This window comes from Eriocheir sinensis, chromosome 27, assembly GCF_024679095.1.
Source record: "Eriocheir sinensis breed Jianghai 21 chromosome 27, ASM2467909v1, whole genome shotgun sequence".
In the NCBI taxonomy this organism is placed as follows: Eukaryota; Metazoa; Arthropoda; class Malacostraca; order Decapoda; family Varunidae; genus Eriocheir; species Eriocheir sinensis.
Window position 1 is genome coordinate 17,064,890 of NC_066535.1, and position 17,316 is coordinate 17,082,205.

At 49.2% G+C, this 17,316-nt stretch overlaps 1 long non-coding RNA gene across 1 annotated transcript in view; it reads left to right on the plus strand.

Annotated features, from left to right (window-relative positions):
• Positions 1–7,909: 7,909 nt before the first annotated feature.
• LOC127004209 (uncharacterized) overlaps positions 7,910–17,316 on the plus strand; it is a 111,059-nt gene continuing 101,652 nt past the window's right edge. Inside the window, exon 1 of the long non-coding RNA XR_007757687.1 lies at positions 7,910–7,958. This is a non-coding gene — a long non-coding RNA (uncharacterized LOC127004209). The remainder of the gene's footprint in view (positions 7,959–17,316) is intronic.

The following is a 17,316-nucleotide window of genomic DNA, read 5'->3' on the forward strand; positions in this document are numbered from 1 at the left end:
CCGACAATCAGAGCCAAGTTGAGTCCATCTTGGCAATATGCAAGGCGGCCGACTCTTTAACTAACGAATGCTGGTTAAGGCGTAAGGAGAATTCGAACGCATTATTACGGTGCCTTATACGCTTTTCAGGGGAAACGTGGGGCTTTGTGGAGCGTGTTTTCCTGTTGCCCATACATGCGAGGAGTTTACGATCGCCATAACGCCGCCAAATGAGGCTTAAGTGTGAGTCAGCGCGGCTCTGCTCCTTCCCTTTTTCTTTCACCGCCTCGCCGCCGCCACAACGCGCTGAGTGGCCCCGAGAAAGATCCGAGGAGGGTGTTGAGACCAGAAAAGCAGGCGGTATTTTTTTTTCTTTTTTTGTTTCTCGGTGCATGCTTGAGAGAGGGGGAACTGGCCGACTAACCCCACCCCCCCTCCCCCGACACACACACACACACACACACACACCTTGACCTACACGGGCGCCTAACAAAGCACACGCACGCACCCTCGCCTCCTCGCCACCTGCTTATCAGGCCGACGCGTGTAAGGTAATTAAGCAGCACAACGTTATCGCTTCCAGCCATCAGCGACAACCTCCTGGGACGCAGGTAACGCCCCCGCCGCCCATTCCCTCGCCGCCCCTTCCCTCGCCGCCGTCCCTTCCTTCGCCGTCCCATCCTTCGCCGTCCCTTCCTTCGCTGTCCTTTCCTTCGCCGTCCCTTCCTTCGCCGTCCTTTCTCTCGCCGCCCCTTCCTTCGCCGCCCCTTCCCTCGCCTCCCTTTCCCTCGCCACCGTCCCTTCCTTCACCGCCAGCACCACCCCCTCACCAGACCTCACCAGCCCTTTACCACCCCTTGACTTACCCCTACAAGAATCCCCTCAAACCTCCTCTTCGTCCCTCATCTAGTCCCAGCTCGATCCTTCTCTAGCCCCCGGCCATCCACTCCCTCACAAGGATCCCCGTAACTCTCTGGTCCTCTCCTCCTTCCCTCGCTATCAGCTTCAGACCCCTCGCTAGCCTCTCATTAGCCCCTCATAAGCCCTCCAGAGCCCCTCCCCATTCCCCATCCCCCCAACGCCCTACCTACCTTGCAACTAATTAACACGGCTGAATGGATGGGTTTTGACGCTGGCCAGTTTACCTGCTGTCAGGGTCCTTAATGGTTGTTAGCGTGCTGGAGCAAGTGATTACCGCCGCCCCAGCACGTCCCCCGCCCACGCCACGCCCTATATGGTGTTTGCGGGCCGCCAGCTGCCGCCCCGCTGAGATTTCGTGCTACGCTGCCCGTCACGCGGCTCGCCACCCGACGGTATTTACACTGCACACCCTTGTCTCGGCCCTTCTCGTGGCTCACCTCTCACCCCTGTTCCCATATCTACCGGCTCATCCCATCCTCTCTCCTCGCCCCTGTCTTCCTTCTAGTTCTCGGCTCTTGTGTATTTTCAGCGCTCTCGTCCCTATCTTTCTCCTCCTCATCGTCTCGTCTTGTTTTGCTTTTTTGCGTTTCCTCATCGTTCTTGTCCATGTCTCTTGCTCGTTCTTTTTCTTCTTCCTTTTCGTCCCTCTATTCGTTTTTGTCTCTTTTCTCATGTCTTCTCGTCCTTGCCCTTCACCTTCCTCTTCCTCCCCTTCCTCGCCGCTCTGTTCCTTATTGCCCTTGTTTTCGTGTGTCCTTTTTCGTCCATGACTTTCTCCTATCGTCCTTTGTCCTCCGCTTCCTCCCTCAGCCGCGTCCTGGCCCGGAGAGGTGCAGGCAGCAATCACGCGTGATGGAAAACAAACACGCCGCACGTACCCTGTCAGCCGTCCGACACGTAGCTTCCTGATTTCTCCATCATCACGTCAGTCCCGTGATTGCGTCAACACACGGTGGTCTGCAGCGCTCAGTCGTAACACCTTAGTCACTACTGGTAATTTTCAAGGGCTTTAGTGTAACGGAGTTTGAATATATACCTTTGTTAAAGAGTGTGGGGTTTGTTTTGGGCTTGCGACTCACACCGTCAGATGTAGATCCACCTCGTGGCTGTCCGTGATAAAGGAGGTGGCATTTGGGAAGGATGGGGGAGAGAAGGCAGAATTTATGGGAAAGAGGAAAATGTACGACATACTTGCTTTCTCTATAGGTGTGTCACATCAAAGACTATTGCATAGGGTTGAAAACGTCATATTTAAAGATTCTTGCTTTGAGCTGCCACTACCTTAACTTTTCTTGCCTCCTGAGCCTGTATTGAAGGGATGGCTTATTAAAACACACTTTTACCAACCTGTGTTTCGGAGGACTGATGCCAGATAAGTCATCACGTGCCAGCGCACACACAAACAACACTCAGACAATCAACAGAGTAATCTGGACACAAAGCTCCCGCGCGAGACAGCCATTCTTTCACGTCGACCTTTACCGTCTAGCTCAGCATCAGTGTTGTGAATATTGAAATGCCTGAGGGAGGAGGGAACGGAGGTGAAGGAGAAGGGGGAGGAGGCGCCGCAGGGAAAGACAAAAGCGTGGAAGGTGAGCTGAGGAGAGGAGTAAAGAAATAAGGTCGTTTTAGTAAAGAAAGAAAGCTGGAAAGAATAAGTTTTCTGGAGGATGAAAGGAGAGGGAACGAGTCTGCTGAAGTAGGGAAAGTTATACTGAGGAGAAACGGGGTGAAGGAAGGTTACTGGAGTGCGTGAGGGGCGGGTGAGTGTGCTTCAGGAGGAAATGACTGGAGGAAAGGAGAGGAGGAGCAGATACCTGAAGGAAAAGTAGAAAAGTCACGCAGATCCAGAAAAGAGGAGAGGGGGAGCCCATGTAAAGATGAAAATAATAAAGAAAAAATTACCTCAGGAAGAAAGTAGTGATTCACCTGAGAGGAGGAAAGGAGGGACTTCCCTCCCCCTCAGAGCACCTGTGGGAGACCCAAAAATCCGTTCAGCTTTTTGAGTATTTGGGGAATGCTGAGGACGAAGAGAGGTTAACAGATACTTGAATTCTCCCCCTTTAGTCGAGGGCGGCGCGTGGGGGACATTCCTCAAATACTCGACAGCAACAATAATCATTTCCCAGCTCTCAGAAAGCCGTGAGAGACCCTCAGCCTCCTCCTCCCCCCGGTGCGGCGGCTGATGCACTGCGTCGGCGGCCCCAGGAGTCGACAGCACTTCAAAGACCTCGGCTGTTGTAATCATGAAAGCAAATCCAGAAGGACGGCATTAAAGGCTGTGGCAAATTGAGCTAACCTTTTGTAGTTGTTAATGAGGGACTTTGTTTTGTCGGCTCGTGTTTAACTGTGATGTTGCGGAGTGTTTATTTCTGTTAGTGTTCCCCTCGGGACGGGTGTGCGCGCCGCTACAACTGTGTACACGTCCACTTAACTTTTTGGAGAACGTCACAAACATGCTGAGTGATGATTGCGGGACAAACCGACACGCCCCGGCACGGAGACGACACGGAATGCTACAGTTTGTTATGGGGTTTGATTCGAGATAGAATGCACTTCACATGTCATCAGTATTGTGGGTAAAGATCTACACTTACGAATTTACGTGTCATGATCCGATGCCAACCGAGATGCACATGCAGTCCATTCACCTGTTCATTCTCCTTCACGGTTTTGCCAAAGTAGGAACCAGAGGCAGCCAGGTAAACTGTTGTGATCGGCCGTGACAGCCCCGTGCCTCGAGGGAAGGAAGGAACCCGAAGAGACAGCTACTGATCTTAGCAGAAATTTCCACTTTACCACTCCCATTCTCTCTCTCTCTCTCTCTCTCTCTCTCTCTCCCCCCCCCCCCCCCCCTGTCGTAGCAAGGGGCAGCACGACGCAGCCTCCCGGACAGACAACACCTGCCGGCGTCTCACCCGACGAGCCCCGAAAAAAGGCCGGAAAAAAGGGCGTTAAAAAGGCCGATGTTGTGAGGACGTGGTGACAGGAAGGTCGTCCCAGTTAATTAGGCTGAAGGAAGGTGGTTTCTCTCTCTCTCTCTCTCTCTCTCTCTCTCTCTCTCTCTCTCTCTCTCTCTCTCTCTCTCTCTCTCTCTCTCTCTCTCTCTCTCTCTCTCTCTCTCTCTCTCTCTCTCTCTCTCTCTCTCTCTCTCTCGTGGTAATAGAAGCAGGAGATTTTTCATGAGCGAGCAAGGAAAGAGGCGACAGTTACAGGCTGGGTAGGAATACATTAAAGAGAGGGAGGGAGAGAGAGAAGGAGAGCAGGGAAGAAAGAAAGAAGACCAACCCGTGAAGATGTAAACTGTTTACCTTTAATCTCGACAAATTATGGCCAGCGCCCGGCATAAATATTTACCCTCGTCCGCCCTTGCCTGATTATTTTCTTGGTGCGCCGGAGTCATGTTGCTGCTGAGACCCACACCGGCACCCACAACACCCCCACCATTCCTCCTCCTCCTCCCCCTCAAACACCCTCACCACCACCACACTCTTGCCCCCCCCCCCCCATCCCTACACGCCTTCGTTCTTATCCTTCATGACACCTCCCCTCTTCTTCCCCCTTAAACATCTCCCCTATACCACCATACTCTTACCCCCTGCAGACCCTCTTTCGTCCTCTTTACCCTTCAAAACATCTCTTCCACTCTTCCACCTCCCACTCAAATACCTCCCCTACCACCATACCCTTCCCCCCTACCTCCATAACCACACCCACAACATCTTCACCCCTCCACCCATCCTCACTTTCTCCTTACCACCCACTCCAGTCAGACCCTCCACTCTTTTATTCCATCCACATCTTCCTTCCCTTGCTTCCCCTCACCCAACCTCCTCTTTCTTTCGTCCACTCCTCCCTTATCTTCCCCTGGCCAACTGACCTCCTTCACAGACCCTCTTTCATCCCCTTCACCTTAAGAAGACACCCTTTAACCTTACGTCCCTTCACGCTTTTAACTCTTGATATTTGCCTCATCACATTCCCTTGCTTATCATTCTTTTTTCCTTCACTCTGTCATAACTATTTTTCTCTGTCTGGTAACGCGTCATCTCTGCCTTTATATTTTCCTTCTTACAAACGTCTTTCATGGATTAAGCATATGCTGGACACGTGAAGCCGCTTGTCCAGACCTTCGCTTCTGCTACCAGTCACCTGAGCATCACCTGACACGATCATTAATTACTCAGGTGTGCGGGGTGTTTGCATGTGTGTGTGTGTGTGTGTGTGTGTGTGTTAATCAGTGGTGTACCAACCTCACAAAAACGGTTCGACCCTCCCCGTATTATTACTTCGTGCCGGGGAGTGTAAACAAAAACAGCGAAGTCTCAATTGAATAACCGCCATCATCACTTTTTTGCTCGCTTTCTTGGGGGACTTGAAACATTAGGAGGTGTCAGGTGGCCGTCATATATTATCTTCGCGATTTTTAGGGAACGAATGGAGGGAGGGAGGGATTGCCACTGACACGCCTTCTGTCCTTGTTAACATTTAAATAAGTACAATGATATATATTTTGGTTAAACTAGAATCGCATTACCAAGCCTTACGTTATTGGGTTTCATATTTCAGAGAAGGAAACACTTTCTGCGCCTGTTACAAATTGACTACCGTAGAAATATGTGAATAGACGGCAACCCACGCCACGCCCCGTCCACCCCCAACCAAGCAACAACAAGGCGCCCGAGGGAGAGGGACGGTCGAGGGAGGGAAAGGGGATAGGGGGAGGGTATTAAGCTTATCTCCCCTGCGTCTCGGACTCCCTGGTATCCTCGTCACCGGGTGGGGGTTCATTTAACGAGGCTGCCAGAGGGCGACCCAAACGTATTAATCAGGTTCAGAACTTGTTGATGGTGTTGTGGATGGTGTTGGCGGCGACGGGGATGGTGGCGGTGGCGGGGTACTGATTGCGGCGATAGTGTGGTGGTGATGGTGGTGATGGTGGCGGAGATAGCACCGTGGAATACTTGTTAGTGGTGGTGGTGGTGGGGAAGGCCGCTACGTATGGTATGGTGGTGTTGGTGTTGCGGGAGGAGGCATGAAGCTGGTGTTGGGAGGTGGTGTTATGGGTTTTCTGTGTGGTAGCGGTGGAGGTGCAGGTGTCGGGCGTTGAATTGGTGGTATAGGCGCTGGAGGGCGTGATGAAAGGGACGCACAGCTGATCTTTTGATGACGTAGTGGTGTTGGAATGGTAATGGAGGGTGGGTAAGGTTGGGAGTAGGAATGGGCGAAGGAGGATGGTACTGTATGCGTTGGGGTGGAGGTGGATGTGTCACTGAGAGGGGGGAGGCATGATGGTAGTTATGGAGGTGGAGTTTAAGTGGGGTTGGTGGCGGGGGGGGGGGGGATAAGGGAGTCAGGGTGGTCGTGGTGGTCGTGGAGGTAAGGGATGTGTGGGGTTGGTGGCAGGGCTCAGCGGGTTTCAGGGTGTCAGGGTGGTTGTGGAGGTAAGGGTTGCGTGGGGTTGGTGTCAGGGCGCGGGGGGGTTCAGGGTGTCAGGGTGGTCGGTGGCGGTCTGTTTCCCAGCATCGTAAATTGGTGTTATCGTTCCAAAGATGAACCGTGGGAGAGTAGCGAACCCCCGAGGCCCTGCACCCATGCTCTCTCTCTCTCTCTCTCTCTCTCTCTCTCTCTCTCTCTCTCTCTCTCTCTCTCTGCCGTTCATTAGTATTAAACATCGCTATTTTTCAATATAAGTTAGATGAAAGCTGATCCACCTGGCGTGCGTGACCTTTCCACAGATGTTTAGCCCGTACGCAATCTGTTTGAATACTGTAAAAATATAAAAGTATTGTCCAAACAGAGATATGTCACAAATTTTTATCCCGCGAGGCTGTACCACACACACACACACACACACACACACACACACACACACACACACACACACACACACACACACACACACGAGGGATGGAGTGCTGTGCCAAATCAAATCAGGTGTGTCAAAACTCTACAAAGGTTTAAACGATTTTTGTGATAAAGTGAGTTAATTAATAGGACGTTCGAGTTTGGCTCAGTCCTGTAAAAGTGCAAATAATTAACACACGTACACAAACATTCACACAGTTATCTATCTATCTATATTTATCTATCTATGTATGTTTGTTTCTATCAATCTATATCTATCTATTTATACCAAACAAGGTTAGACCGTCCATAAGTTAGCAGTCAAACACAGCCTTGGGTGAGCTGCACTTTAGGGAGGTGCTGCGTGGCCTTCTATAGCTAACTGTGTGGCTCTGGGGCCGGTGGTGTAGGCCAGGCCTGTTCTGAAGCCTGACGGAGGAGCAGGTGGCTGGCCTCTACTGACCCGTTGCTCCCAGGGTGAAGGGGAGGAAGAGGAAGGGTTGAAGTGATGCAGGCGTGCGGGTGACCGTCGCCGTTAACTTGTGTCGCGGTGGAGAGCAAGATTAATAGCGAGGTGCTGCGGAATGGCCGGGGAGGCGACGCATACACGGAGGTAACTAATTTTGCCGTCACCTGTAAGAAAGAGGGAGGGGGAGAGAGGGGACAAGTTAAGGAGAAAACTACAGGTGGGCTCTGGGCCATAGACGTCCGGCGCTAGGAGAGATGCCAGGATTAGGGAGTGTGGGGAGAGGACTTGAGGTAAATTGGGGACGTAGGAGGTAATCAGGGGACATATTTTACACCTCTTGGCTCTAGGGGAAGGCGGCGTGGGGGAGACAAGGGAAGCCGCTAAGAGAGCACCCAGAGAGTGACTTTATATTTGCAACATCAGCGTTACTTACTTTCACTCTGGCTGGTGGTAATGAGGGTGTTTTCTACGCTCTCTCTCTCTTTCTTTCTTTCTGTTTCTTTATCTTTCAATCTCTCTCTCTCTCTCTCTCTCTCTCTCTCTCTCTCTCTCTCTCGTGTTTATCCGCAGCGTATATCTTTAAGACAGCGAGTAAAGGGCCGAACAACCGGTCTAATAGGCCCTGATTCAGCCGGATGATTATTGCGTGCTTGTACTAATTAGCAAGTCATCAAGTGAGCCTCTTGTTCTGATTGCAGATGTGACGGCGCCTGACCTTACACGCCGCGGCGCAGCGTCTCAGGTGAGTACACGACCCGTTGTTGTTTGTTCCTTTAGAAGAGATAGGTATAAAAAAAAATCACAAGAATAGAAATGTGAGGCGCGGGAGAGAGGATGATAAAGCGAGACGGAGAAAGAAAGGTTGGGATAAAGGGAGGGAGGGAGGAAAGAAGGGAGGAAGGAAAGAAATGAAAGGTGATACATAACCCTTCGTCTCCCTCCGCTGCACAGGCGCCGGACATCAGCTTTGACAGACTCAATTGACTGACAGATAGTGTTTGCCTCACGCCGCACGGAGCCGCGGGGAACAGATAACGACCAGCTGTAAATGCACCCTTGCCGCTTTTTCTCTCTCCTCCTTCACCTTCTCCGCCTCTTCCATCGCCGCCGCAGTCTGTCCGAGGCTGACGGATGGCTACAAGGTTTTGCTCTCTGCGCAGACATTATGGACTGGCCAGACACGCCACCACCCGCTTGCTATCACTCAGGAAGCCGGATTGTGGCCCCGACTGCTTGAGGAGGACCGGGCCGGCTTAGCGCCCCCCGCCACCCCACGCCCCGCCTCGCCCTCATGTGGTACGCCCATCACTTAAGTTTTACTGTCAGCTTTTTTTATCTCATAAGCCACTGTTGGGCGGGATGATGGAGGAGGAGGAGGAGGCAGTGGAGAGAGAGGAGAAGATAGAGGAGGCGGAGGAGGAGGAGGAGAGAGAAGGCATTAACAGCAGCAGAAGAAAGAAAAACAAGGGAGAGAAAACCGGGAAGCATGATGAACGGCATGGCGAGGAATAGTAGAAGGAAAGTAAGGCTCAGAATGCAGTGGGAGAGAGAGAAAAGAAACCCAGCAAGGAGGAAAAAAAGGAGGACGAGTTACTATCAACCTTTAATATCTTTACATCGGAGGCTTAGAGGAGGAGGCAGAGGTCAGGAAGGCGAGAATGAGGGACGAGAGAGGGACAGCGTGAGGTCATGGCGGGGGGCTGGAGATGGGAGATTATGAGGCCTGCGCGGCGGCTTTACCGATGGGAGATAATAAGGAAGCGTGTCCGTCCCGTAGCTACAAGGAACAGCACTCGGCAAGCATCGGAGGGAGGGAGCGGCGGCGGGGGAGAGCAGGCACCGAGATGAGGGGCGGGAGTGGGTTTCTCTTTCTGCTGATCTAGTTATATTGCGGTGGTGGTGGTAGTGATGGTAGTGGTGGTGTTGGTAGTGATGGTGGTGGTAGCGGCTGGTATTACTTATGTGATGTCCGAGTTTTCTGCGGTTGTGGAAATGCAGTAAATGATGTGCTTGCTAGTGTTGCAGATGCTGTATAGTATATTGCAGGAAGCACCAGATGGGGTTTACTGTTACTGTTGCTGATGTTGATGTTGATAGAAGCGGAGGTGCCAGTCTCTCTCTCTCTCTCTCTCTCTCTCTTATTTTATGCTCAAAGGGATGATTGTTGATTGTGGCAAATAAGTATGTATATATCTTGAAGATTGTGGAGGCAGGGATGACGAATGTGCAGTGGTGGTGGTGGTGGTGGTAGTAGTCTTTTCCAGGCAGTAATAGCTATAGTGAAGCGTTGTCATAAAGCTTCCTATTCCCTACCATAATCGGCCGTTCGCTTATTGATGGCTCCCTGCAGCTTTTCATACAGTAGCGGGAAGCACCCATCCACCCATCTGCTGTAGTAGTCATATATTCCCTCGTCTCTGTACTTTCCCGTTACCCACGCATCAAGAATCTCCGTCAGAGGATGCAAGAGTATTGGAAAATGCAAGCCGCGCCATATACTAGAAAAAAAACATCCCTAGTAAAACCTTGTGAGATATTAATAACAGTAACAGCGGTAGTCGTATGTTCCTTCGTCTCTGTACTTTCCCGTCTGAAGATGCAAGAATAATGAAGAACGCAAGCCAGCCATCACGCCGCGCCTTACACTAGAAAAAAACAAAAAAAAAACATCCCTAGTAAAACCTTGTGAGAAATTAATAACAGTAACAGCGGTAGTCGTATGTTGCCTCGTCTCTGTACTTTCCCGTCTGAAGATGCAAGAAAAATGAAGAACGCAAGCCAGCCATCACGCCGCGCCATACACAAGCAAAAACACGGTAATAAAAACGTGTAAGATATTAATAACAGTCATAACTCGAGACCGTTCACCTTCATCGGCGTAAATCTCATCACTCCTATCATCATTCCTATCCCCCTCCCCCTAAAAAAATATATATGATAAATAGGGATACCAATTTTTCCCCGGGGCGTTCATCTCCCCTACACCTGCCATCCGTCTTCTCCAAACAGGATCGCTCACTTCATCACACGCGCACCCATTACGAGACAAATTTGGGCCTCGGGAAATCGTATAGTTGGTGTTACGGTAGCCAGGCACAGGAGGAGGAGGAGGAGGAGGAGGCGTGGCTTGGGGCGGTAATGTGGGGTGGATGGACAAGGGTATAGGGAAGATGGGAGCATAGAGGATAGAAAGGGAGTAAGCGTGGTAGGTATGAGAGAGAGAGGAGAAGAGAAGAGAAGAGAAGAGAAAAGAGCAGGGCAGGGCAGGTAAGGTAAGGTAAGGTAAGGTAAGGTAAGGTAAGGAAAGGAAAGGGAAGGGAATTAAGGAACGAGGAAGAGAGACAGTGAGTAAAGAAACAAACTGATCTTGAGGCTGTGCTAGATTAAGAAGAAAACACGGAGAGAATTAAGGGATGCAAACAAGAGAAAAGAATTTGAACTAAGGATGAAGGGGAGGTTTTAGAAAGATACTACATCAAAGGGAAGGGAAAGGGAGGGGAACTGTGAGCAAGGCCAGGTGGAAGAGAAAGGGTAAAAGCATAATTAGATATCTGTATGCTAATGAAGTAAGAATGCGTTTAGCTTAAGAAGAGAGAAAAAGCATATGGGAGATTTTTGATAAGGGAAACACCATGATAGAGGAATGTACAGCTGAGGAAGAGAAAAAAAATATTAATCATGAAACAAAGGAATGCGAATAACGGATAGATTTAAGAATGCGTTATGCTTAAGAGAAAAAAAAAAGTATATAGGAGATTCTTGACAAAGGAAACACCATAGTAGAGGAATGTCCATAAATCGAGCTGTGAAAGAGAAAAAAGAAATAACCATGAAACAAACGAATGCGGATAACAGAGGGAGGATTTAAGAATGCGTTATGCAAAAAAAGACAAAAAACGCATATGGGAGAATCTTGATAAGGGAAACACCATCGTAGAGGAATGTAAATGCAGTAAGGAAAAGAAAAAAAATATTAAAGAAACAAATGAATACGAATAACATAGAGAAGAAGATTTAAGTATGATTATATGTTAAATCGAGGAAGAGAGGCGCCTGCTAGGAAAGGGAAGGAAGGCATAAATATTTAATGAGATATGCGAATATATGTGATAAGAAGGGAACGTAGGCGAAGGGAAATAAGGGAGATAAGTGGATGATTCGCGATGACAGCTAGGGAGGGAAAAAAAGAAGGGATGAAGGGAGAGAGAGGAAGGAAGGGAGAGAGAAATGTGCAGTGTTATCTGATATAGGAGTAGGGTGAAGGGCGCACACACACACACACACACACACACACACGCACGCACGCACACACAACAGGAGAGAGAGAGAGAGAGAGAGAGAGAGAGAGAGAGAGAGAGAGAGAGAGAGAGAGAGAGAGAGAGAGAGAGAGAGAGAGAGAGAGAGAGAGAGAGAGAGAGACAGACAGACAGACAGACAGACAGACCAGTTTGTGGTAGATAGACAGACAGACAGACAGAGAGAGAGAGAGAGAGAGAGAGAGAGAGAGAGAGAGAGAGAGAGAGAGAGAGAGAGAGAGAGAGAGAGAGAGAGGTGGAAACAGACTGACAGATAGAGAAAAAACATAATTGCTCATAAAAACCAATAGTAAAAACAGTGATCACGAACGAAACAAAGAGCGAAGAGGAACGAGAACACGCCGCCGAAAAACAAAGGGAAACGCATAAATAACAAGAGAAGAGGAACAGACATCGAGCGGAACGGAGTGTACTAAGACAAAGGACCAATAGAGTTGATAAATTGTAATCACGGACAGGAAGAGAAGAATTACGATGGGATTTTGTGGTGATTGATAACGGCGGAAAGAAATTTATCAGAGAGAGAGAGAGAGAGAGAGAGAGAGAGAGAGAGAGAGAGAGAGAGAGAGAGAGAGAGAGAGAGAGGGGAAGGCGTATAATAATGACTGCGTAAGAACCAATCAAGCGACACACTGCAGGACTGACAGTTATTGGCGGGAGTGATCGTGTGTGTGTGTGTGTGTGTGTGTGTGTGTGTGTGTGTGCAAGCCGGTTTTAGCTGAGATGATTGCTCCTGATGATAATATATTGATAATACTAATAATTATAATGACAGTGATAATGATTTTGGTATTGGTAATATATATCGCAACATTAGAAATAGTAGTAGTAGTAGTAGTAGTAGTAGTAGTATATAGTAGTTGCAGAAGAAGAAACTTATCATCACAGAGGCCACAGTAAAGGGGGCGGAGGAGGGGGTGTCTTGGAGGGTCTTAGAGGGTCTTAACGGGACTGAGGAGGAGGGGGGTTAAGTCCAACGCTAAGGCTAAACACTTCCATAAATCCTCGCCAAAGCCACTCCAGCGAAAGTTGGCGCAAAAGTGTAAAAGCTGCGTCAAGATTTTTCACCTCGCTCCTCCTTAATGAATGTATCGGGAAAGATGATAAAAACCCAGCCAGCGGAGGGAGGGCGAGCGAGGCAGGCGGCCGCGCGGGAGGGTCTTGGGCGGAGAAAGAAGGTGATTCATGAGGCGCCTGTGTGAACTTGGCCGGCCGTGTTGTTTATTTATTTCCATCCAAGTTAAACAATTACTTAGTCGGGTTGAAATTACACTGACACACACACACACACACACACACACACACACACTGGCCGCCACCACTATCCCAGCTAATTAGAGAAAGTAAGGTTACAAGTTGAGTGATTATCTTTTATCTCTCTTCCTCTTCTCCTTTCCTTCCCTTCCCTTCTTTACCTCCTCCTCCTACCCCTTCCCTTAGTTTCTCCTTTTTCACTATGTCCTCTTTTTTCACCTTCTCCTTCCCCTTTTTTCTTCGTTTACTTCATACTTCCAATTCCTCCTTCTCTCTAGTGCCCCTCCACTTTTCTATTATCACATCCTTTCCTCTGTTTCCTCCTCCAAAAGCTCGTCTTCCCTTCCATCTTCTTTACTTCTTGCTGCTGTGTCCTTCTCTCATTCTCTCGTCTCCTTTCTTCCTCTCCACTCTCCTCTTATTCCTTCCTCTTCTGCCTTTCCTACTCCAAGTGCTCCTCTTTCCTCCTCTCACTTAATCTCTATGCCCCCTTCCTCTCCTCTGTTTTCAAGTGTAAATCCTTCTCATACTTCCTTCCTCACCCCTTAACCTCCTTCGTTCTCTTTTTTGCTTCCCTCTCAGAGTCCTCCTTCACCTCCTCCTCACGTATCCTCAGCCCCGCCAGGTAACCCCCGCCCAGGTGTGGCAGCCAAGGTGGTGGCCAGGGCGTGCGGTACGGTTCGGCGCCTGGATGTTTGGACGGCCCACTAAAACCCTTTATATGGGGCCACGATATTTATGTGTCTCCCTTAACAACACTCACAGCAATTCTCTCTCTCTCTCTCTCTCTCTCTCTCTCTCTCTCTCTCTCTGTTTTAATGTTTACTCAAGTTATTTTCCCATCTCGTCTGACCTTCAAGAGTGAGTCCGTGTACTTTATTTTTTTGCTTCCTTTGTTTATGTGTTGAAGGCGTGAGGAGAACGATTTTATTGGTCTTATTGGTCCCCTTTTCTCGCTCTCACCGGGGTAGAATGTTGATAGCTGTTAGCATGTATGTGTGTGTGTGTCTGTGTGTGAGTCGGGGAAGGGGGGAAGTTCTTTGTGTGTGGGGGGAAGGGGGTGTCTGTGGGTGTGTGGGGAAGGGGGGGTGCGTGTTGGTATGCGGGTGTGGCTGCAGTATGGGTGAGCGAGCTGTTGTGTTAAGGGGAGAGAGAGAGAGAGTAGTAGTAGAAGAAAAAGTAAACCTCATCTGAATGATTCCACAACAATACAAAGGTGCATGACCAAGATAGATCCTGTCCACGTCGATATGAGGATGCTGGTGCTTATACAGTGAAAGGAGCGGCGCCAGTGATGTTAAATACTCGCAGTGACAGTGACAGCATTATGACGGGGCTCGAAGTGGGGCCGGTGAGGGTGGCGACGTCCGCGATACAGATATTGTGAGTAATGTTTCCTGAATCAGCGGCGGCGCACTCAGCCTTGAAAACAAAAAAAAATGCACTTAACACCCTGCGACCTTCCCACCCTGCTGCCCGGGCCTCCTATGCTGGGGGGGGGGGGGGTATTGGTGGATGATGGGCGTGGGGAGGGGAGGGGGTAGGAGGGGAGAGGCTGGGCCGGCTCACCAATTTGGGACCGTCTGATGAAGCGCAGTTCATCAGCGGGAACACTTTGCACTCCGTCATGCGGTGGTGGTGGCGGGGGAGGGGGGCGGCGGTGCTGGTGGAGGTGGTGGTGGTGATGGTGTGTCACATGCATGCCCCCGACACACTCTTCTCCTCACCTCCTCAGTAATGTTCACTTTTTACTTTTTTTTCGTGTGAATGCTGCGAGTTCATGTTTGCATAATTTCGGTGTGGTATATTCTGAGCTCCTCTTATTATTGTCATTTATACTTTTACTTTTACTTGTAGTAGTGGCAGTAGTAGTAGTGGTAGTAGTAGTAGTAGCAGCAGTGGTAGTAGTAGTAGTAGTAATAGTAGAGGCAGTAAAATTATTGTTGCGTTGGTATTTTGGTAATACCGGTCACGTGACAAGCAACAATATAATCACAAGCGGATGTCTACATGGGTATTTTATTAACCATTTAGCTCGTAACTAGGTCGTGAGGTCTGATTGTGATGCAAACATTGTGATTCGATTCTGTGAAATCCTCCTAATGCTCCCAACGCCATTATCTCTTGCTGCACACGGTTGTTTTTTTCTTTTTTAACCGGACGTCATCATCTTCGCCGTGCTGTACCATTAGGTGAAATAAAGTGCATTGCATTAACAGCTTGCATCAGAGGAGGAAAAGCTTGAGTGAGGGACTGATGGTGTAATGTTTTTTTTATGTGTGTCAGGAGGAAGATTAGAGAGAGAGAGAGAGAGAGAGAGAGAGAGAGAGAGAGAGAGAGAGAGAGAGAGAGAGAGAGAGAGAGAGAGAGAGAGAGAGAGAGAGAGAGAGAGAGAGAGAGAGAGAGAGAGAGAGAGAGAGAGAGAGATGAAAATTACAATGGGAAGAAGTGAAGTAGAAGAACATAACAAAAGAACGTAAGGAGTCTGCAAGAGGCATCGCTATCCATGAACTTAACTAATCTATTTTTCAATGTGATGGAAGGGATAGCAAGGGATTGAAGAAGACCACAGTACTAAAGGGGTAGATAAGGTTGAAAGAGGGATCGGTTGAATTAGAGAAAAAGGAAAATACAGTAAGTGGTTGGAAAGGAAAGTGGTTTGGTCAGGGGTAGGTATACTGACAGAAGGGTTTAATAAGTACTGAATCAGAAGAAGGTTTTGTCAAGGAGGAAAAGGCCGAATTAGGAGAAAGTAAGGTTACAAGTAGAGCTAATAAAATCATCTCTCTCTTCCCCTTCTCCCCCGTTTCCTTCCCTTCCCTTCTCTACCTCTTCCTCCTACCTCCTCCCTTGGATACACGGATGCATAAGTGAGGTAGGAGGAGAGCTGAAGAACGTGGAGCAGAGATACATAAAAAAAGGCTGAGGAGTGCTAGACCGGAGGAGAGTTTAGCCCGGTAGCAGCGACGAGCCAAATTTGTGGCTGTACCGTGTAGCAGCGACGGGCAAAATTTGTGCCATGATATAAATCCCCCAAAATAGATGATGCATAAACTGATCACAAATGCTTTGATATGTATTATGAAATGGTTTGTGTGAGTGATGATTTTTACTGATTTTCTTCGCTTAGAGGGACCATTAAGAAACATGTTAGGGTGAGAAAGAGAAGCTGAGGTGATTTACTGGTGTTGGAAAGTTGCAAAGGAATAGGAAAACGGGATGTGGTAGGATGGGGAGGTAAAGGAGCCGTGAGTTGTCGGATAGGGGAAAGAGAGAGAGAGAAATGGATGGGGATATAAAGTTGACGATGAAGTTGACGGATGGGGAGTAAATGAGGAGTAAATGATATGGTAGAATGGCGAAAGGGGAGGAAAGGGAAAAGGAGGATGAGGGGAGGAGTCCACGATAAGGAGAGAGAAAGGGAGAGAGGGAGGGAAGGGGAAGGGAGAGCGAAGGAAGGAGAGAGGGGAGAGACCACGATAGAGAGGCAGGGTGGGAAGGAGGGAGGGATGATGAGAGGGAGAAGGGAGAAGAGAAAGTACGAGTAAGGGAAGGTTAGTCAAGGATGAAGAGGGAGAGGGGACAGGGAGGGAAGGAGACATGATGAAAAGGGGATGAGTCGAAAATAAGAAGGAAGGTGAGGATAAGAGAAGGAGGGAGGAAGAGTAAGGAGAAGATAGAGAGGTAATGGGGTAGGGACAGTCCATGATAAGGAGGGAAGAGGGGGACATGATGAGAGACTGGGAGAAGTGAAGGAAGGAAGGGACGGAGGGAAAAGAAGAAAAGGAGAGAATGAGAGGGAGAAAGGGGAAGTGGGAGTCTATGATAAGGAAAGAAGAGGGGAAGGAGCCCATGATAGAGAGGCTGAAAGAAGTGAAGGGAGGAAGGAAGGGAAGAAGAGGGAGAAAAGGAGGGGACGGAGAGGGAGAAAGGGGAAGGGGGAGTCTATGATAAGGAAGGCAGAAAAGGGAGAAGCCCATGATAGAGAGACTGGAAGAAGTGAAGGGACGAAGGAAGGAAGGGAGGGAGAGGGAGAAAAGGAGGGAACGGAGAGGGTAGAAAAAGGAGGGGGGAAGGGGAGTCCACGAGCGTCAGAAGCCATAAATTTACCCCATAAACGGCAGTCACGGTGGGCGATCACACTCATAAAACACTGCCATGCCTGTGTGTGTGTGTGTGTGTGTGTGTGTGTGTGTGTGTGTGTGTGTGTGTGTGTGTGTGTGCCACCCCTTCGTTGGTCCCTATCTTCTTTGCTATCTTTGCCTTTCAGATTTCCTCAGTTTGGTCCAAAAAAACGGAGAAGCGGAGAAAATTAGAACTGACGGAGGAAGAGGAGAATCTGTCCCTCTCCCTCTCTCTCTCCCTCTCTCTCTCTCTCTCTCTTTCTCTCCGTTTTTACCTTCCTCCTCGTTCCCACGGATGCAAGAACACCAATCCACACACACTAATAAGAGAAAAACGTCCGCTGTACACGAGAGAGAGAGAGAGAGAGAGAGAGAGAGAGAGAGAGAGAGAGAGAGAGAGAGAGAG